We start from the raw sequence: 6,230 nt of genomic DNA on the forward strand, positions 1-6,230 counted from the left end.
AGAAGGAGGGGGACAGAGGAGTGGAATAGCTGGCATGGGGTAGGGTGGGGGTCAAGTCCTGCAAGACCTCCTTGCAGCTTATAGTATCCTAGAGGGAGGGCATGGCTGCCTGGCAGGAACCCTGAAGAGGAACACTTACTGCTTGGAGGCAAGATACATGGGAATATTTTGTTGCAGGTCACACTTGATTCATTTAGCTCCAAGTAATTTTATAAGATTACATTTTTTAATTGTCTGGGGTTTTTTGGCGGGGGGGGCGCTTACAGTCTTGATAGGTCTTGGGTGAGGATCATGAGCAGCCCACTGAAGTGGGCATGAATGAAAGAGAACCCCCCCCTTTGGAGTAGTCCGGTTAACTTCAATAGCACCAGTCTCACAGTGTCAAGAGAGGTGGGGGGCATTTTTTAGGCTTCCACCCAATTCTGCCTGCTTGTTTAGGGTGGATGAATGCATCTTTTATTTGCTTTCCTGTTCCTGAATAGATTACAACATTCTAACGCGTCTGCCAATTCCTCTTGCTGTGCAAATTGCAAATACTCGCACAATTCTTTCCAGCTGGAGTGGCAGATTTTGGGGTGCTGTCAACATCTGAGTAATATACACAGGGCGAATGGCTTTTACACTAATTAGTGTTCATAGTGCTCATAAAAATGACAACTCACCCAAATCGTATTTTAAAAAGAAAGAAAGAAGACCCAAAAAACAGCCCATGGTGGCTGCTATTAACTGAAGCCTTCCTTAGGAAAAGCTGCTGATTTACAACATGCAGATGGCATGGCTTCTCTCTGATTGTTTCAGTGAAAATTACGACACCGTTTGTAAGGTAGGGCAATGTTATTTCCATGTTGTCGTCCCCAACTGCCAGAAGCCCCCTGAAGAGCTTACATGTTCCCAGGTAGATTCAGGTGGGTGCTCTGTGACCCCTCCAACTTCAAAAACTCCCTATACAGCCTGCATGTGCCTTGGCTGCTTAATGCTGCCTGCAAACAAGGCAGCCTGCCCCCTTCTTAACCTCATTCCTACCCCCTCTCCTCACCCTCTCGCAGCTGCTTCTATTCCCTCTGGAATTGCACTCCATCATCTCCCTAGTTTGCTAGCCAAAGTCTGTGTAATTGAAGTAAATGTGCATTCTTCCTCTACTGCATCCCTTCCCCTCCCCTTCCTCTGTCCTCCCTCTTTCAGTCTCTTTTAGATGGTTAGCCCCTTGGGTATGGACTTAACTCTTCTTTATGAAGCGCCACACACATCAAGGGTGGGAATCTCCGGCCCAGGGGTCAAATGCAGCCCTCAAGATGCTTACCTGGCTGCATCCCTGTCTGGACCTTCAGCCCTGGAAATATATAAGAAGTTGTGTACTGTCAGAAGCATCAAACCTGTCCTTGGAAAAGGTCCATGTAGGGGCCACTCTTTGTATAGGCAGTGGGAAGGCGGGTTGCAGTCTCTCACCCACTCACCAGTATCCTGTGCTTCAGTAGTGCAGATGGGGAAGCCACCAGAATGGGTATGTCTGTGTGTGCTCAGGGGACTACTTGTGCTGCAAGAGCTCTGGCATAACCTCCCATGGCCTTCAGAGAGGTTTTAAACTAGCAGGTCAGTATGCAGAGTATTGGAGGAGGCTACTACAATGTAACGGGGTAAGACTACAACACAGCAGCCGAGTCCCTAGAAAAAGGCAAGCCCCTAATCTGCTTTACAGACATGCTGAACTGACCGGAACAGGTAAGCCATGTCATTTACACAGCCCAAGGTGGTCTTGCGGTCATCCCTCTCATCCATCTGAATGGGCAGTGAGGCTTGTGCCTATGGCCAAATTGGATGCGCTTGCAGGCAGTGCCCAAATGTCAGGACTGGTGCCAGGTTTGAAGGGGGTCTTGAATAAGCTGCCTTCTGGAGAAGGACAGTGCCATGCTGGTGCAGCAGCACTCGCTGCTCCACGCCGTAATGGGGATGGGGCGGTACCCTGTGTGCATCTGTTGGGACCAGGCACCGTCTCCCCCCCCCCTGAGAGGCTTTGGCACTTCCCACCCCACCCCCATCCTGGGTAGTAGGTGATGGGACTCTCTGGGCAGGGGCTGGGTGGCTTCTGCTCTACAGGCAGCGCCGAGTGCTCCCCTCAGCTAGTGAGGAAATGGGGGTGGCCTGGTAAACAAGCTCATGAGATGTTATTTCTGTTTGTTCTTTGTCAGTTGTTTTCTGTGTAAAAAGCAACAAATACATTATTTTGGGCTCTACATATTTGTAGTACAGCCCCCGCTTCTATCCACCATAGTTGTGGGGTGCTTGTGGGTAAAATTTAGTCCTTTTGTTTAAGCTGCTTGATTTGTATTTATAGCCAAACATGGCAGGGCAGGGATGCATGTGTATTATACATGCATGATGAAAGTCATTTAGGCACTATCAAGCCCTGGACTTAAGGTCACATCTACACCGTACATTTAAAGCACTCTTATACCATTTTAACAGCCATGCTTCCCCTGAAGAATTCTGGGAGTTGTAGTTTGTTAAGGGTTCTGGAAACTATAGCTCTGTGAGGGGTCTCCTAACAACTCTTGGCACCCCTAACTACGGTTCCCAGTGGCATGAGAGTGCTTGACATATCTAACATGGATGTGACCTTAGTGTCAGTTCTTTTAGGCTCTCTGGAGCCATGGACCAGAGGCTTAACTTGATCAAGCTCTCAGATAACCGCTTGTCTCCCCCTCTTGCTGCCAGTCAGATGCCGTGACTTGTTAGCACCTCCTGCCTGATCATAAGAAGTGCCATGAGGAATGAACTCTGGGGTTTGTAATTCTTGAGAAGATGTCACATAGGGTGGCACACTTCTTTGTCTCTCAAATGACAACTTGGCCTCAGTTTCCTCTTCATGATAATAGGCTTACAGACTGGCTATATCTCCAGGCCTGGATAAATCATCATCAAAAATTATTAAATTCATATAGTTACCCATCAATAAATATTCCTAGTGTGGCTTACTGCATTTTTTTGGTTTTGTTATTAAAATCAGCAACAAGTAGTAAAAGACAGCAAAAAAACCCCTTCACAACTGTATAGCCTGTATTTAAAACACAATTAAGAAACTTGGCACCAAAAAATCAAGAGGCGTCATGCACCCCCCTGCTTTCTACCCATGGTTGGGCCCTTACGAATTCATTAAACTTCCAAACAAGCAAAGTGCAAATAAGCTTGCTGGGTTGCTTATACCGGAGAGATGGAATAAAAACTGAGTAACAGATAACCATTACATTTTCTTTCCTTTAGGAAGTAACACTTGGGTATGAGTACAATGACACATGTAGGGGGAGCTTTGTGGCACAAAGTCCATCTGCCTGGCATATGCCAGCACCCAAATGACCATGTTCAGTTGTAATCAGAAAGCTACTGCTAAACTTCACTGGGAGAGCTGGGACAGTTTAGGGCAGCCTTTCCCAACTAGTGGGCCACCAGATGTTGTTGGACCACAACTCCCATCAGCCTCAGCCAGCATTGCCAATGGTCAGGAAAGATAGGAATTGTGGTCCACCAACATCTGGTCGCCCACTAGTCGGGAAAGGCTGGTTTAGGGCAACCACTTCTACAGGTTTCTACTGCCATCCCTTAAAAAGCAAAGTAAGGTGCATTATGTGCGCATGCTCATGGTTAACAGCCAGGTTCAACATTTTCTTGGACTTCCTCTGATGCCTGACTTAGCAGATTTGGTTTATGGCTTCTGGGGTGTGCATGGATGGAGAGTGATGCTTGCTAATGTGGCTGTCTGCCCCTATCCTGACCAAGCATTTTATGGCAGTAAGTTAGGAGCACATTACCACCAGAACACAAAGCCAGGGATCCTGCATTTGTGTCTCAAATTAGTTCAGATATTGAGTGAATCCCGTGTGCCCTCTAGTGGCTAGACAGGCTTATTTTTGAAGCACCCTTCACAGAACAAGTTTTTAATCTTATTTCAAGGAGGAGCTGTTTGAGGTGCAAGAACCATCACAATATAAATTGAAGTTATCACATTGGATATAATACCTGTCATTCTTCATTATTTTTAAAGTGTGGGTGCTAAATAAGATCAATCGTATTGGAAAGGGCCATAGCTCTGTGGTAGAGCATCTCCTTTGCATCCAGGAAGTCCCGAGTCCAATCCCCAGCATCTCTAGGTACGGCTGGGAAAGAGTCCCTGCCTCAAAGCCTGGACAGCTGCTGCCAGTCAGTGTAGACAATATTCAGCTAGATGGACCAATGACCTGACTCAGTATGAGGCAGCTTCCTATATTCCTCAACTGAGGTGATACTATCTAAACTGGTCTACTGCTTTAGGTTTTCCTATAAACACGTTTGCTATTCCAGTGGCTCTTGCATCTACCACCAGGCAACCAAGCTGTGGGAGACATAAATGCAGTGGTAGCCCAGGCAAGGAAGCTTCCCCCAGTGAGAGATTAACATCCTGAGGTTGTTTGCTCTGAGATCTGCTGTGGCCCAATGATTCAGAAGCAGAATAGTAACCTTTCCTACAAAAGAAGGTGATGGCCACCAACTTGGATGGCTTTAAGAGAGGATTAGACAAATTCATGATAGCTGTTGTCTATCTCCACTGACATTTGTATGCCAGTAGCTGGAAACTACAGATGAAGAGAGCGCTGTTGTGCTCCGGTCTTGCTTTCAGGCTTCCCGCAGGCATCTGGCTGGCTACTGTGAGCACTGGATACTGAACTACATGAGCCACTGGCCTGATCCAGCAAGGCTCTTATGTTCTGGAACAACTGTGGGGGAAACTTGCATACATCTTTCCCCCTTACTAGTAGTTATGGTACTATTTTGTTGGATTTTAAATATACTGAGGGCTGACTTCAGAACTGCAGTTACCATGCAGGCTATACAACTCTTTAAAAAAAAGCACAGAGGTCTGTGCTCATAAACGTGAAGAGGCATGCATTGCATATATATACACCATTGAAGCCTCTCAATAAAAGGCTGTGCCTGGCCATATGTTTGCTGTGTTTCATCAACAATACTTTATTTCCTTCATGGTGTTTATAGCTGCAAACACTGGTGCACACGTAACACATGAATTCCCCCCCCCCCATATCAAGATTGTACATACATCAATACCAAGATCAGTAATTCCCTATCTGGCTCTCAAGAGAGGCCAAGGTGAATTTGCAATTGCACCACCAACCTGGATATTGAGGTTGAGTTCAGCATGAATATCTGAAGTCCCAAATTTCGCAGTTACAGGATTTTACAAAAACTGGAAAAGGCCTTCTTTGCATGAGATCCTACACAGCCACCAATGGGATGAGTCATCAGTACCAAATTAGATGGACCATGGGTCTAACACAGCATGGCTCCTGTCTTTGTACTTGTAACACTCTCTCAAAGTCAAGAAACCTTAAATTTTGGAACGATTAAACAAGCATAACATAGACCAGGCTCAGTTTTGCATGTAACATTGAGCCAACCCATGGCTTAGTGAAAATGAGCAAGTGTGCTGGTGCCCAGAGCAAAAACCACAGCCACTTGGCTCCTCCCCCAGTTCTGCTGCTGCTAGCCGCAGAGCTAACCTATGGTTTGGCTTAGTTTTGCTTGTGAACCCAGGCTTGTGGTTTGTCCTTGGTTCACCAATTGTCATTTGGAGGAGGCAAACCACAAGCCCAGGTTCACATATAAACATGAAGCCGAACCATAGCCTAGCAACCATGTTTTCAGTCCAGGTGCCCACATGATTGCTAAGCCATGGTTTGGCTTGGCGTAATCTGCAAATTAGGTCACAAAACGTACTTTTTGAACAGGATTAGGAAGGCAGTTGAGGACAGTTTACCACCCCATTTCTAAAAGGTCTGCTTGCCACATTTCTGGACATCTTCACGCAAAGGAAGAAAGCCATCCCAGAAACCAATGTCTGCTTGTCTCTGCCAAACCTCTCTTGAACTGATGTGCTGAAAATACAGTTCAAATATGTGTCTAGCTATTTGTATGCTAAGAAAATGCACATCTGCAGCAATTTTCCAGTTTTCTGTAAAGAACATCAATAGGGAAAAGCAATGAGGGACATTGAACAAGAGCCACTTCCTATAGAGGACATTAACACCAAGAGCATTTCCTACCCAACAGTCTGATAAGAGTGCAGGAAGGGCAAGGCAGGCAATGTTAAACTCACAGCTCTAATTTTTTGCTGCCTTTATAATCTTCCGTGTCTACCACTTCGAAACGGGCACTCTTCAGCTTTACAGAAAAGCTGTAATAAA

The sequence above is a fragment of the Rhineura floridana genome, chromosome 10, assembly GCF_030035675.1.
Source record: "Rhineura floridana isolate rRhiFlo1 chromosome 10, rRhiFlo1.hap2, whole genome shotgun sequence".
In the NCBI taxonomy this organism is placed as follows: Eukaryota; Metazoa; Chordata; class Lepidosauria; order Squamata; family Rhineuridae; genus Rhineura; species Rhineura floridana.